Source organism: Lepisosteus oculatus, chromosome 1 (genome assembly GCF_040954835.1).
Source record: "Lepisosteus oculatus isolate fLepOcu1 chromosome 1, fLepOcu1.hap2, whole genome shotgun sequence".
In the NCBI taxonomy this organism is placed as follows: Eukaryota; Metazoa; Chordata; class Actinopteri; order Semionotiformes; family Lepisosteidae; genus Lepisosteus; species Lepisosteus oculatus.
Window position 1 is genome coordinate 5,629,993 of NC_090696.1, and position 14,450 is coordinate 5,644,442.

Genomic DNA, 14,450 nt, shown 5'->3' on the forward strand with positions numbered 1-14,450 from the left:
CACTCCTTTCGAATTGTGGTCCTGCTTCGGGGTACATCGTTTTACTCTTACTTCATGCACTTCAAGTTGACCATCACACCTTGATCTTCTGGTTGGATTAGCAATGTGTTGCATGCCGGTAAGAACTCGGTTTCAATGCTGGGGTATAACGACTCATGAAGAGCTTTTGGTGTTGGATTTTGTTCTTAAGATATACAGTATTTATCTCTCTCTCTCTCTCTATATATATATTATATTATGAGTGCAGGACGTAAGGTAGTCAGGTTACATGGCACTACAAACTGGTACACACACACGGGCAACAGACTGAACTACAAAGTCAAACTGATGGAGTGTGAGAGAAACAATAAAGGATTACTGTCCCCGGACAGAGAGCGGAAGAGGCAAAAGTCAGCCAGACCACCAGGGTCAGACAAGCTGAAAGATCACAATTGAAGTACCTTGTCACGAGGTGAACATTTAACGTGTATAAGCACAAGATTGTTTTTTGTGGTTATACAAATAGCGTTATGGCTGTAGCGGGCATGAAAAGGAGGACCACGTTGTCAGGCGGTGCTCGCGAAAAACCCCGGGGCGTTTCTGCAGTGACCCCCCATCTCTGAAAGCCGCTTCAGGGGCACCCGGCACAGCTCCCCAGCAGAAGGCAAAGCCGCCCGCACTGTTGCATCTGATTTTGGACCAAGCACATCAGGGGAGAGCGCGAACGCAGTCCCCCACTACCAGAAATTATGCAGTCGAGATTCCCACATTTGGGGAATTCGCAGGGGTCAGCACAGCCGGAGTGCAATGGCCGAGCCTCGCCCTGGGTGAACCTCCTTCTTGATCAAGGTATCTCCCCTGCCAGGTAAGTATGAGTTGGACAGGCCCCTGCAAGCGGCCCGCACTCACAGCACAGTACTCGCAGCCTAGGCCAGCTCCTCGCCCCGCACGCCACCGCCTCCTGCTGGGCCCACTCTTTCGCACACTCACACGCCACACTAACACTCAAAAGCGAGGGCAAAGCGAGAAAACGAGCGCGTCGTTTCCTACACATCTGCAGTCGCCATTTCGCATCCGCAGCATGTCCCGGGATGCAATTCGGCCTCATTTACATATCACCAGGCCGGCAGATCGCCACGCAAGCTCGCGACGTGCGCCTGCCACACACCGAACAAACCTTTTCAGCAATTTCCAAAAAAACGAGCCTGCTCGCCTGCCCACAAGGCTCCGTCTCTTACCTGCTCTCCAGAGCCTGCTGCCTTCTGTGCTTTTCTCTCGGCACCGCTGCAGCGCACACAACTCCTGCAGCGGGGGCGGGGGGGAGAAAGTTCCCGCGCTCCGCCGCAGGGAAGGCTCGCTCCGTGCGCACACGTCCTTTCGATGCCGGTCCAACAAGTGCTCCGCGTTAGCAGCGTCGGGGCTCCGGCGTGTCGTGTCGCACCTCACCTCACCTCACCTCGCACTGCCCCCTCCTTGAATGTCTGGCGCTGGGCATGCCCCGCTCTCCTCCGCCTTATCTTATCGCGTGTGAGCACCGACAATGGCCACAATGCCGGGGAATGGCACCTGTAAAGTGTTAATTGGGGCACAGGAACAGCCCGTCTCGTCTCGGGGGGGCCGGCTTCAGAGACAATACAGCAAACACAGCGGGGCGGGGGGAGAGGACGACACCACACATGCGGGTACAATCAGCTCCGGCGGGAACGAGTCATTTGTCGGTCTTTTCAAGTGCCGAGAGCCGAGCAATCCTTCACTTGTATCGTTTCTCCCCGGTGACTAGGTCTCGCCCTGCGACTCTCGACTGGGCTCACCCCCGGCAGCCCAGCAGGTGTGAGCCTGGCCGGCCCCCGGGAAAGCTCCGGTTGCTGCTGCTCCTGCAAGAGGTGTGACTGGGACCAGTAGGGAGCGCTCACCCTGCGGGCTGTGTGGCCCTCTTATGCCCCAGCCTCCTGATGGCGACACTCTGCTGCACAAACAGGCGCCGTCCTTCGGGGGGAGGCGTCAAACCGAGGTGTCCTGACCCTCCTTGGCCGTTCCAAATCCCAGGGCGTCTCTCTCGAGAAGGAGTCACGGCGGTGTCACCCATCAGTGCGCGCTCCGGGTTCCCTCTCGGGGCCCTGCAACACAGCGGAAGGGCAGCGAGAAGGAGCCTCTTGCTCTGACGCCGCAAGGCCACAAGAGGGCGGAGGCGCCGCGCGTTCAGCCGCGGCGCTTGATGGATGTGCTGAAATAAACACGCGACAGCCCCGAAATGTTTGCAGTGTGCTGTGCACCGGAGGTTTTTGTCTGGAAAAGACTTGCCTGGTGCTCCTCCGTGCAGTTTCTTTGTCCTGCTCCAGTGCGGGGCAAGAGCAGGGCCAGGCAACTGAAGGGAGCACGGGAGCACAGTCGCACAGTCGCCAACATCCAGGCACGCAATGCGATTTGGAAAGCAGCTCCTTTCCAAAGAGTTGCACACGAACGATCCTTGAGTCCCGCCCGGGGGGCCCGGAGCCCCCGCCACACACAGCTTCAAGTAGCGAGTCAGGCGCCGTTGCTTTCGCTTACGGCCACACCACCCTGAACACGCCCGATCTCGTCTGATCTCGGAAGCTAAGCAGGGTCGGGCCTGGTTAGTACTTGGATGGGAGACCGCCTGGGAATACCAGGTGCTGTAAGCTTTTGCTCTCCCGGCCAGCAGGGGTCGCCGCTGGTGCCGTAGGCTTTGGGAGGAAAAACCCTCGACTATGGACATTTATTTCCCGGGGTGCTCACGAAAAGACCAAACATTTCAATCTTCCCACTTTTGTTTCATCCAGCAACACTGACTGGCAAACGGTATCGCGACGGTCGTCCATTTTTAAGGCATGCCAGTTCAGAAAGAGAAGCTCCCTCACATCCCTTCAGATGCACAAGAAACATGGATCAATCTGCTCATCGCTAAAGTGGCCCTTTGAATGGCATGCGTGTGACTCATATGAAAAAAAACGGCTGTAAAACGAATATCGAAGCTGCCTCTAAATCTGCAATTGAAGGTCAGTCAATAAACAACTCGTTTTGCGTACAAATATACATACATTCATTTATAACCGATTTCGTTCATTGAGCACGGATACAACAGAGGTACAGCCATTCACTATTTGACATTCCTGCACTGATACAGAACCCAACAATCAGAAAACTGGTGAACTGTCTTTAGCATTAGCATACAGTACCGAGGCCCCCATGACCAAATCAAGGCTAACCTCGATCTGCATCCTAAACCATGCAAACTACAGCAAAAAGACTCGCTTTGAAAAGGGAATTCATGTCCAGGAGGAGTAGTGTAATTAGCTTGAAATGCTTCCATGGACCTATAACTAAGAAAATACGAGAAATAGTGGCATCCACTCCTTTCGAATTGTGGTCCTGCTTCGGGGTACATCGTTTTACTCTTACTTCATGCACTTCAAGTTGACCATCACACCTTGATCTTCTGGTTGGATTAGCAATGTGTTGCATGCCGGTAAGAACTCGGTTTCAATGCTGGGGTATAACGACTCATGAAGAGCTTTTGGTGTTGGATTTTGTTCTTAAGATATACAGTATTTATCTCTCTCTCTCTCTCTCTATATTATGAGTGCAGGACGTAAGGTAGTCAGGTTACATGGCACTACAAACTGGTACACACACACGGGCAACAGACTGAACTACAAAGTCAAACTGATGGAGTGTGAGAGAAACAATAAAGGATTACTGTCCCCGGACAGAGAGCGGAAGAAGCAAAAGTCAGCCAGACCACCAGGGTCAGACAAGCTGAAAGATCACAATTGAAGTACCTTGTCACGAGGTGAACATTTAACGTGTATAAGCACAAGATTGTTTTTTGTGGTTATACAAATAGCGTTATGGCTGTAGCAGGCATGAAAAGGAGGACCACGTTGTCAGGCGGTGCTCGCGAAAAACCCCGGGGCGTTTCTGCAGTGACCCCCCATCTCTGAAAGCCGCTTCAGGGGCACCCGGCACAGCTCCCCAGCAGAAGGCAAAGCCGCCCGCACTGTTGCATCTGATTTTGGACCAAGCACATCAGGGGAGAGCGCGAACGCAGTCCCCCACTACCAGAAATTATGCAGTCGAGATTCCCACATTTGGGGAATTCGCAGGGGTCAGCACAGCCGGAGTGCAATGGCCGAGCCTCGCCCTGGGTGAACCTCCTTCTTGATCAAGGTATCTCCCCTGCCAGGTAAGTATGAGTTGGACAGGCCCCTGCAAGCGGCCCGCACTCACAGCACAGTACTCGCAGCCTAGGCCAGCTCCTCGCCCCGCACGCCACCGCCTCCTGCTGGGCCCACTCTTTCGCACACTCACACGCCACACTAACACTCAAAAGCGAGGGCAAAGCGAGAAAACGAGCGCGTCGTTTCCTACACATCTGCAGTCGCCATTTCGCATCCGCAGCATGTCCCGGGATGCAATTCGGCCTCATTTACATATCACCAGGCCGGCAGATCGCCACGCAAGCTCGCGACGTGCGCCTGCCACACACCGAACAAACCTTTTCAGCAATTTCCAAAAAAACGAGCCTGCTCGCCTGCCCACAAGGCTCCGTCTCTTACCTGCTCTCCAGAGCCTGCTGCCTTCTGTGCTTTTCTCTCGGCACCGCTGCAGCGCACACAACTCCTGCAGCGGGGGCGGGGGGGAGAAAGTTCCCGCGCTCCGCCGCAGGGAAGGCTCGCTCCGTGCGCACACGTCCTTTCGATGCCGGTCCAACAAGTGCTCCGCGTTAGCAGCGTCGGGGCTCCGGCGTGTCGTGTCGCACCTCACCTCACCTCACCTCGCACTGCCCCCTCCTTGAATGTCTGGCGCTGGGCATGCCCCGCTCTCCTCCGCCTTATCTTATCGCGTGTGAGCACCGACAATGGCCACAATGCCGGGGAATGGCACCTGTAAAGTGTTAATTGGGGCACAGGAACAGCCCGTCTCGTCTCGGGGGGGCCGGCTTCAGAGACAATACAGCAAACACAGCGGGGCGGGGGGAGAGGACGACACCACACATGCGGGTACAATCAGCTCCGGCGGGAACGAGTCATTTGTCGGTCTTTTCAAGTGCCGAGAGCCGAGCAATCCTTCACTTGTATCGTTTCTCCCCGGTGACTAGGTCTCGCCCTGCGACTCTCGACTGGGCTCACCCCCGGCAGCCCAGCAGGTGTGAGCCTGGCCGGCCCCCGGGAAAGCTCCGGTTGCTGCTGCTCCTGCAAGACGTGTGACTGGGACCAGTAGGGAGCGCTCACCCTGCGGGCTGTGTGGCCCTCTTATGCCCCAGCCTCCTGATGGCGACACTCTGCTGCACAAACAGGCGCCGTCCTTCGGGGGGAGGCGTCAAACCGAGGTGTCCTGACCCTCCTTGGCCGTTCCAAATCCCAGGGCGTCTCTCTCGAGAAGGAGTCACGGCGGTGTCACCCATCAGTGCGCGCTCCGGGTTCCCTCTCGGGGCCCTGCAACACAGCGGAAGGGCAGCGAGAAGGAGCCTCTTGCTCTGACGCCGCAAGGCCACAAGAGGGCGGAGGCGCCGCGCGTTCAGCCGCGGCGCTTGATGGATGTGCTGAAATAAACACGCGACAGCCCCGAAATGTTTGCAGTGTGCTGTGCACCGGAGGTTTTTGTCTGGAAAAGACTTGCCTGGTGCTCCTCCGTGCAGTTTCTTTGTCCTGCTCCAGTGCGGGGCAAGAGCAGGGCCAGGCAACTGAAGGGAGCACGGGAGCACAGTCGCACAGTCGCCAACATCCAGGCACGCAATGCGATTTGGAAAGCAGCTCCTTTCCAAAGAGTTGCACACGAACGATCCTTGAGTCCCGCCCGGGGGGCCCGGAGCCCCCGCCACACACAGCTTCAAGTAGCGAGTCAGGCGCCGTTGCTTTCGCTTACGGCCACACCACCCTGAACACGCCCGATCTCGTCTGATCTCGGAAGCTAAGCAGGGTCGGGCCTGGTTAGTACTTGGATGGGAGACCGCCTGGGAATACCAGGTGCTGTAAGCTTTTGCTCTCCCGGCCAGCAGGGGTCGCCGCTGGTGCCGTAGGCTTTGGGAGGAAAAACCCTCGACTATGGACATTTATTTCCCGGGGTGCTCACGAAAAGACCAAACATTTCAATCTTCCCACTTTTGTTTCATCCAGCAACACTGACTGGCAAACGGTATCGCGACGGTCGTCCATTTTTAAGGCATGCCAGTTCAGAAAGAGAAGCTCCCTCACATCCCTTCAGATGCACAAGAAACATGGATCAATCTGCTCATCGCTAAAGTGGCCCTTTGAATGGCATGCGTGTGACTCATATGAAAAAAAACGGCTGTAAAACGAATATCGAAGCTGCCTCTAAATCTGCAATTGAAGGTCAGTCAATAAACAACTCGTTTTGCGTACAAATATACATACATTCATTTATAACCGATTTCGTTCATTGAGCACGGATACAACAGAGGTACAGCCATTCACTATTTGACATTCCTGCACTGATACAGAACCCAACAATCAGAAAACTGGTGAACTGTCTTTAGCATTAGCATACAGTACCGAGGCCCCCATGACCAAATCAAGGCTAACCTCGATCTGCATCCTAAACCATGCAAACTACAGCAAAAAGACTCGCTTTGAAAAGGGAATTCATGTCCAGGAGGAGTAGTGTAATTAGCTTGAAATGCTTCCATGGACCTATAACTAAGAAAATACGAGAAATAGTGGCATCCACTCCTTTCGAATTGTGGTCCTGCTTCGGGGTACATCGTTTTACTCTTACTTCATGCACTTCAAGTTGACCATCACACCTTGATCTTCTGGTTGGATTAGCAATGTGTTGCATGCCGGTAAGAACTCGGTTTCAATGCTGGGGTATAACGACTCATGAAGAGCTTTTGGTGTTGGATTTTGTTCTTAAGATATACAGTATTTATCTCTCTCTCTCTCTCTCTCTCTATATTATGAGTGCAGGACGTAAGGTAGTCAGGTTACATGGCACTACAAACTGGTACACACACACGGGCAACAGACTGAACTACAAAGTCAAACTGATGGAGTGTGAGAGAAACAATAAAGGATTACTGTCCCCGGACAGAGAGCGGAAGAAGCAAAAGTCAGCCAGACCACCAGGGTCAGACAAGCTGAAAGATCACAATTGAAGTACCTTGTCACGAGGTGAACATTTAACGTGTATAAGCACAAGATTGTTTTTTGTGGTTATACAAATAGCGTTATGGCTGTAGCAGGCATGAAAAGGAGGACCACGTTGTCAGGCGGTGCTCGCGAAAAACCCCGGGGCGTTTCTGCAGTGACCCCCCATCTCTGAAAGCCGCTTCAGGGGCACCCGGCACAGCTCCCCAGCAGAAGGCAAAGCCGCCCGCACTGTTGCATCTGATTTTGGACCAAGCACATCAGGGGAGAGCGCGAACGCAGTCCCCCACTACCAGAAATTATGCAGTCGAGATTCCCACATTTGGGGAATTCGCAGGGGTCAGCACAGCCGGAGTGCAATGGCCGAGCCTCGCCCTGGGTGAACCGATTTCGATTTTTAAGAACTTTATTTTCTTTTCACAAAAAAATACAGGAAATCACAAATCAGAAAGCTTTACATTAATATACATACTTAAAACAGTATATATGTTTACATTACATTTTGACACGGTAACAGTTACATAGCAACAATTTTCTTTTTTTTCTGGTGCAAATCACTTTCTTTATTTAAACATGATAATGTTTTTCACAGTTTCTTGAGATGTTGACCTATGCTCTCTATTTCCCACAGATTTTCTGCTTCCTCCCTCCCTTCTCTCCACAGATCTCTGAGGTAATAGTTCTCTCGGGTGATGAACAGGGCCAGGCTACCTGCTGCCTTGACTGGGACCTCGATGCCTTTGAACAGCCCCATGTTCCTCACTCTCCACAGGGCGTCTTTCCCACTGTTCACCACGGCCCAGATCCTGTCAAACACGTCAGGAGGAAGCTTGACAGGAGAGATGCCGTATCTAACGAAAGCAGCGGTCAGGGTAAATTTTGGCGAGAGAGCCTGCAACCAATCTTCAAACTGGGCCCAGAAGGCCTTAGCAAAAAAGCAGGACCACAGGAGATGGGTCACAGTCTCCTCCTCGCCGCAGCCCACCCTAACGCAGCGAGGGCTGGGGGTGAGGCCCCTACGGTACAAGAAAGTTCGTACCGGTAAGCACTGGTGGACGACACTCCAGGCTAAATCTCTGTGAATGTTGCACAGAAATTTAGAGGATGTGTGTTTCCACACCTTCCTTGTCTGGGCTGATGTTAAAATGCCCACAGGGGTCTGCCTATTGTTCTGGGGTGCTACGAAATCTTCCAGTTTTTGGACGCTGACATCTCGGAGGGGAATATGGCCAATTGGGTGAGATCTTAGAAAACTTTTAACTGTCCCATAAATTGCAGGGCATGTGTCAGAGAGTGGGACGTCCAGCTTGGGTCTGACACCCCACACTCTGAACACCTCCCTACCTACCCAGAGCCTGGAAAAATAAGTCCAGGTACGCGCTGCAGGTGCTGTTGCAAAGCCTCTCAGCACAGAGGCCAGGAAAATGCACAGCAGCTTCGTAGCAATATCTGGGACAGACTTCCCCCCTGAGGGTAGCGGCCTGTACATTATTTCCCTTCTGAGTCTTTCCTGCTTCCCACCCCATAGAAATTGAAACATCAATCTCCTCAGCACCGCCGCAACACGGTGTGGGATTGGGAAGGTAGAAGCCAGAAAATTCAAGACAGGCAAGAGCTCGGCTTTGATGACCAGCACCTTCCCTGTCATGGTGAGGTCTCGGTCCTTCCATTGCATCAGTTTTTTGTTTAAGATTGGCAATTTGTTCTGCCAATTTACTGTTCCCATCTCTTCTCCAAAATACACCCCCAGGACCTTAATTCTCTTCTCTTGCAGCCTGAGATCATGTCCTTCTTTTGGCTCCCTCCAGTTCTGATAAAAAATCTCACTCTTAGATGTGTTAATTTTTGCGGAGGAAGCCAAAGAGAACCGATCACAGCACTGCAGAGCTCTGCTAATTGAGGCATTGTCAGAGAGGAGCAGGGTGACGTCATCCATGTATAGAGACGTCTTTACCTCTCCTCCCCCACTTCCAGGCACTGGTATCCCATTAATGGCCTGATCCTGGCGCAAGGCACAGGCTAAGGGCTCCATAGCCAAAACGAATAACAAGGGGGATAATGGGCAGCCCTGCCTCACCCCTGAACAGACTTCAAAGGTGCGTGATCTATTGCCATTAACCATGACTCTGCTGTTGCTACCTGTGTACAGCAGGTTAATCCACTTTCTCATGATGGGGCCAAACTTCATGTGCTCAAGTACCGATGTTAAGTACTGCCGGTTTAGGCGGTCAAAGGCCTTTTCTAGGTCTACACCTAAAATGCACAGAGGGAGGGAGCGATCCTCAGAGTACAGACAGACATCCCTCAACAAGGCCAGGTTGTCGCTCATCAGGCGTCCTGCTATCCCACAAGTCTGTTCTTTCCCTACCAGTGAGGCCACTACATTTTGTAGGCGCAGGAAAAGGGCTTTGGACAGGATCTTAGTGTCCACGCCTAACAGGCTGAGGGGTCTCCAGTTCTTTATGTCATTTTTTGCTCCTTTCTTAAACAAGAGAGAGATAGTGCCTTCTCTTAAGGAGTCAGGCAGCAATTCTGTCTTGTAGCTTTCCTCGAATAGGAGCAGTAGCGGATCCTGAAGCAGATCCCAAAAGGTGCAATAAAATTCTTTAGGGAGCCCGTCAGCACCCGGAGTTTTCCCCTTCTGTAAGCTCTCCATAGCCTGTCTCAGCTCTTCTACTGTCAAATCCCTCTCAAGTACTTCCCTATCTTCTTCACTCAAAATGTTTTCTAGCTTTGAGGTAAAAAAATGAATATCTTCATCCTTTACCTCTGTAGAGCTGTACAGTCTTGAGTAGAAGGCCTCGGTGCAGGAGAGGATAGCACTCGGCTCTGTTCTCTCTCGTCCCTCCTCATCAACTACACTTTCCATGACAGTCTTGGAGCCTACCACTTTCCTGAAAAAGAAGCGAGTACACTTCTCATTTTCTTCCAAGAACTGCACTCTGCTTCTTAACAGCACTCCTCGACTACTTTCTTCGGCTATGCTCCGGATGTCCTTTTTTAAAAGGGCGATATCCTCGAGCACATCGAAGCCACTGTGCAGCATCGTGTAGAGACGCTGCAGCTGCCTCTGTTTCCTGGCTAGCACTCCTCTCCGTCTGGCAGCAGCCTTCCTTCCCTCAGCCATGAAAAAGGCCTTTGTCCTCACCTTCACCTCCTCCCACCACTCTCCTACTGACCCGTACAGACACTGCAAGGACAGCCACTGTGATAGTTTCTCCTTGTAGCGGGATACTACCCCCTCGTTCTCTAGCAGCTTTGTGTTGAGTTTCCAGAGGCCTGGGCCAAAGACAGTCCCGCCCTGGAGTTCCACTCTACACCCTAAAGCCTGATGATCTGAGAAGAAGACAGGCTGAAGAGTGACCCCAACAACTTTCACTCTCTCTGAGACAAAGCAATAGTCAATTCTGGAGCTGCTATTCCTCCCTGACCATGTATATCCTGCTGTTGTGGGATATATACATCTATATGTGTCTGAGAGTTTAAAGTCTTGAACTAAGTTTTGCAGGGCCAGTGAGCTGGAATCCAATTTTATCGGCGAGCTAGACTGCCTGTCTGTGTGCTCTAAGATACAATTAAAATCCCCTCCCACTATCACGTCTGTGCTGCATAACAATAGGGGGGAGAGTGCCTTGAGTAGCTCCACCCTTCCTCCTACGTCAGTAGGGCAATACACATTGATTAGCCGCAGGTTAACGGTCCCCCATTCCACATCCACACACAGCAACCTGCCATCTATGACCCTCTGAATACTTTTCAATTTGAATGCCCATCCTTTGAAAAGAATGGCCACGCCAGAGGCTCTGTTGTTATTGTCCCCTGACCAAACAGAAGGCCCTTTATCCCACCTATCTTCAAAACTTTTATACCTCTCTTGATAGGCTAAAGCACACTCCTGCAACATCAACACATCTCCCTCTCTCTGCTGGAGGTAATCAAAGACAGACTGGCATTTAACTCTGTCATTGATACCTCTTGTGTTAAGAGAAATTATGTTAAGAGCCATATTACATAAGAAAGTGGAACCAGTCTTTACAAAACACATTTCTCTTCGGTCTCACCTGTTACCTTTTTCTTTTTCTTTTTCTTCTTACCAATTTCCTGCCAGCCATCCTCTGAATGAGCCTTCATCAGGGTGGCAGCAGTAAAAGCGTTCACAGAGTCCATTTCAAGGAAGGGGGTAGAGGGAGGGGTGGAGAGGTTCCAGCTGTCCCCATCGCCATGCTCTCCTTCCTCCTCGCTCGGGGAGAAAACAGAGTCATTTTTTCTTTTCCTCAAGTCCAGCTCCTGGGAGCACTGAGGGGAAAGGGGTGCAGCCGATGCACCAGTCTCCTCTTCCCCCTCACCCACCAGCTGCTGCAGATCCTCCGTGATGGACTGGATGGAGGAGAGGAGGGCATCTGTAGCACTTGCAGAGTCTGAGAAAAGCAGCTCCGCTGAATCCTGGGTATCCTCGCTGGACCCGCTCCACCGGGGGGCCCCACACTGGCCCTCGTTCTGAGGAGCAGGAGTGGGGGAGGGGTCCTCGCTGTTCTCGGGGGTTTTCAAACCCTCGTGCTTGTCTGGTGCAGTCTGCGGTTGTGGGGGCGTAGTGGATTTCTCTTCCACCAGCCCCGGAGCCACAGCAGGACTGATCCTGGCTGGAGGCTGAGAGTCTTTGTCCAACAAGGGTTCTTTGTTTGACTTGTTGTTTGCTTTGGATTTTCGGGCCGGTTTGGCTGAAACAAGCACTGCCTCATCCTTTCTCATTTTGAGTTTATTGGCGTAGGCGTGAGGGCAGTTCTTAAAAACGTGTCCTTCCGAGCCACATAAATTGCACTTTGGCAGCATTGAACAGTCAGAGGCTAAATGTCCCTGTTTGCCACAGGTCTTGCAGCATTTCACAGTGCAGGACGATGCCAGGTGTCCCACAGCACCACAGCGCCGACACACCTTTGGTTGTCCCACATAAAACACATAGCCATTGCAGGCGCCCAGCCGGATTGTAGAGGGCAGGTGCCTTAAGCCTCCATTTACGCTGTCCGGTAGCAAGCGAACCTCGAATTTCCTTGCTCCTGTTTTTATACCATCAACATCTCTAACCTCAGTTCCATGGTGGACGGTGCAGTACTGGTTAAGCCAGGTGTGAATGTCCTCCGTCTTTGCCAGTTCCGAGAACATAACAACATGCACCGTTTTCCTCTCTCTCTGTGTCAGAGGCTGCAAGTTGATCTTCTCAAGTGCAGGAACTTTGCCTCTTTTTGCCTCAAACACATCCACGCATTGTTCAAACAGAGGATAGGTAGCAAATACAACCTCAAATGCTTTCTGACCTGGGAGAGCGAAGATGAAATCCAAGTGCCGAGGTTCAAAGCCAAGTTCCTTCTGTAACACTTTTCTGCTGAACTGCATACGATCCATGAAGAGGTCATCCAAGAGCTCAAAACGTACAGCATTCTTACGGGATCCAAAGGTTGCCATTTCAAAAACCGCAAATCGAACACTGCTTCCAACAAAAGAAAAACAATCCAACTACTCCACCTACAGGCTGATCAAGGTATCTCCCCTGCCAGGTAAGTATGAGTTGGACAGGCCCCTGCAAGCGGCCCGCACTCACAGCACAGTACTCGCAGCCTAGGCCAGCTCCTCGCCCCGCACGCCACCGCCTCCTGCTGGGCCCACTCTTTCGCACACTCACACGCCACACTAACACTCAAAAGCGAGGGCAAAGCGAGAAAACGAGCGCGTCGTTTCCTACACATCTGCAGTCGCCATTTCGCATCCGCAGCATGTCCCGGGATGCAATTCGGCCTCATTTACATATCACCAGGCCGGCAGATCGCCACGCAAGCTCGCGACGTGCGCCTGCCACACACCGAACAAACCTTTTCAGCAATTTCCAAAAAAACGAGCCTGCTCGCCTGCCCACAAGGCTCCGTCTCTTACCTGCTCTCCAGAGCCTGCTGCCTTCTGTGCTTTTCTCTCGGCACCGCTGCAGCGCACACAACTCCTGCAGCGGGGGCGGGGGGGAGAAAGTTCCCGCGCTCCGCCGCAGGGAAGGCTCGCTCCGTGCGCACACGTCCTTTCGATGCCGGTCCAACAAGTGCTCCGCGTTAGCAGCGTCGGGGCTCCGGCGTGTCGTGTCGCACCTCACCTCACCTCACCTCGCACTGCCCCCTCCTTGAATGTCTGGCGCTGGGCATGCCCCGCTCTCCTCCGCCTTATCTTATCGCGTGTGAGCACCGACAATGGCCACAATGCCGGGGAATGGCACCTGTAAAGTGTTAATTGGGGCACAGGAACAGCCCGTCTCGTCTCGGGGGGGCCGGCTTCAGAGACAATACAGCAAACACAGCGGGGCGGGGGGAGAGGACGACACCACACATGCGGGTACAATCAGCTCCGGCGGGAACGAGTCATTTGTCGGTCTTTTCAAGTGCCGAGAGCCGAGCAATCCTTCACTTGTATCGTTTCTCCCCGGTGACTAGGTCTCGCCCTGCGACTCTCGACTGGGCTCACCCCCGGCAGCCCAGCAGGTGTGAGCCTGGCCGGCCCCCGGGAAAGCTCCGGTTGCTGCTGCTCCTGCAAGAGGTGTGACTGGGACCAGTAGGGAGCGCTCACCCTGCGGGCTGTGTGGCCCTCTTATGCCCCAGCCTCCTGATGGCGACACTCTGCTGCACAAACAGGCGCCGTCCTTCGGGGGGAGGCGTCAAACCGAGGTGTCCTGACCCTCCTTGGCCGTTCCAAATCCCAGGGCGTCTCTCTCGAGAAGGAGTCACGGCGGTGTCACCCATCAGTGCGCGCTCCGGGTTCCCTCTCGGGGCCCTGCAACACAGCGGAAGGGCAGCGAGAAGGAGCCTCTTGCTCTGACGCCGCAAGGCCACAAGAGGGCGGAGGCGCCGCGCGTTCAGCCGCGGCGCTTGATGGATGTGCTGAAATAAACACGCGACAGCCCCGAAATGTTTGCAGTGTGCTGTGCACCGGAGGTTTTTGTCTGGAAAAGACTTGCCTGGTGCTCCTCCGTGCAGTTTCTTTGTCCTGCTCCAGTGCGGGGCAAGAGCAGGGCCAGGCAACTGAAGGGAGCACGGGAGCACAGTCGCACAGTCGCCAACATCCAGGCACGCAATGCGATTTGGAAAGCAGCTCCTTTCCAAAGAGTTGCACACGAACGATCCTTGAGTCCCGCCCGGGGGGCCCGGAGCCCCCGCCACACACAGCTTCAAGTAGCGAGTCAGGCGCCGTTGCTTTCGCTTACGGCCACACCACCCTGAACACGCCCGATCTCGTCTGATCTCGGAAGCTAAGCAGGGTCGGGCCTGGTTAGTACTTGGATGGGAGACCGCCTGGGAATACCAGGTGCTGTAAGCT

The 14,450-nt window shown here is 53.3% G+C and overlaps 6 non-coding genes across 6 annotated transcripts; 3 read left to right on the forward strand and 3 right to left on the reverse strand.

The window, feature by feature from the left end:
* Positions 1–688: 688 nt before the first annotated feature.
* Positions 689–852, reverse strand: LOC138241388 (U1 spliceosomal RNA). The gene has a single exon (XR_011190614.1). It is a non-coding gene; the product is annotated as a U1 spliceosomal RNA (small nuclear RNA).
* Positions 853–2,520: 1,668 nt separating this feature from the next.
* LOC138241730 (5S ribosomal RNA) lies at positions 2,521–2,639 on the forward strand. Its single transcript, XR_011190994.1, has one exon. It is a non-coding gene; the product is annotated as a 5S ribosomal RNA (ribosomal RNA).
* Positions 2,640–4,024: 1,385 nt separating this feature from the next.
* Positions 4,025–4,188, reverse strand: LOC138241389 (U1 spliceosomal RNA). Its single transcript, XR_011190616.1, has one exon. It is a non-coding gene; the product is annotated as a U1 spliceosomal RNA (small nuclear RNA).
* Positions 4,189–5,856: 1,668 nt separating this feature from the next.
* On the forward strand, positions 5,857–5,975 carry LOC138241732 (5S ribosomal RNA). The gene has a single exon (XR_011190996.1). It is a non-coding gene; the product is annotated as a 5S ribosomal RNA (ribosomal RNA).
* Positions 5,976–7,364: 1,389 nt separating this feature from the next.
* Positions 7,365–7,534, reverse strand: LOC138241441 (U1 spliceosomal RNA). Its single transcript, XR_011190670.1, has one exon. It is a non-coding gene; the product is annotated as a U1 spliceosomal RNA (small nuclear RNA).
* Positions 7,535–14,331: 6,797 nt separating this feature from the next.
* LOC138241733 (5S ribosomal RNA) lies at positions 14,332–14,450 on the forward strand. Its single transcript, XR_011190997.1, has one exon. It is a non-coding gene; the product is annotated as a 5S ribosomal RNA (ribosomal RNA).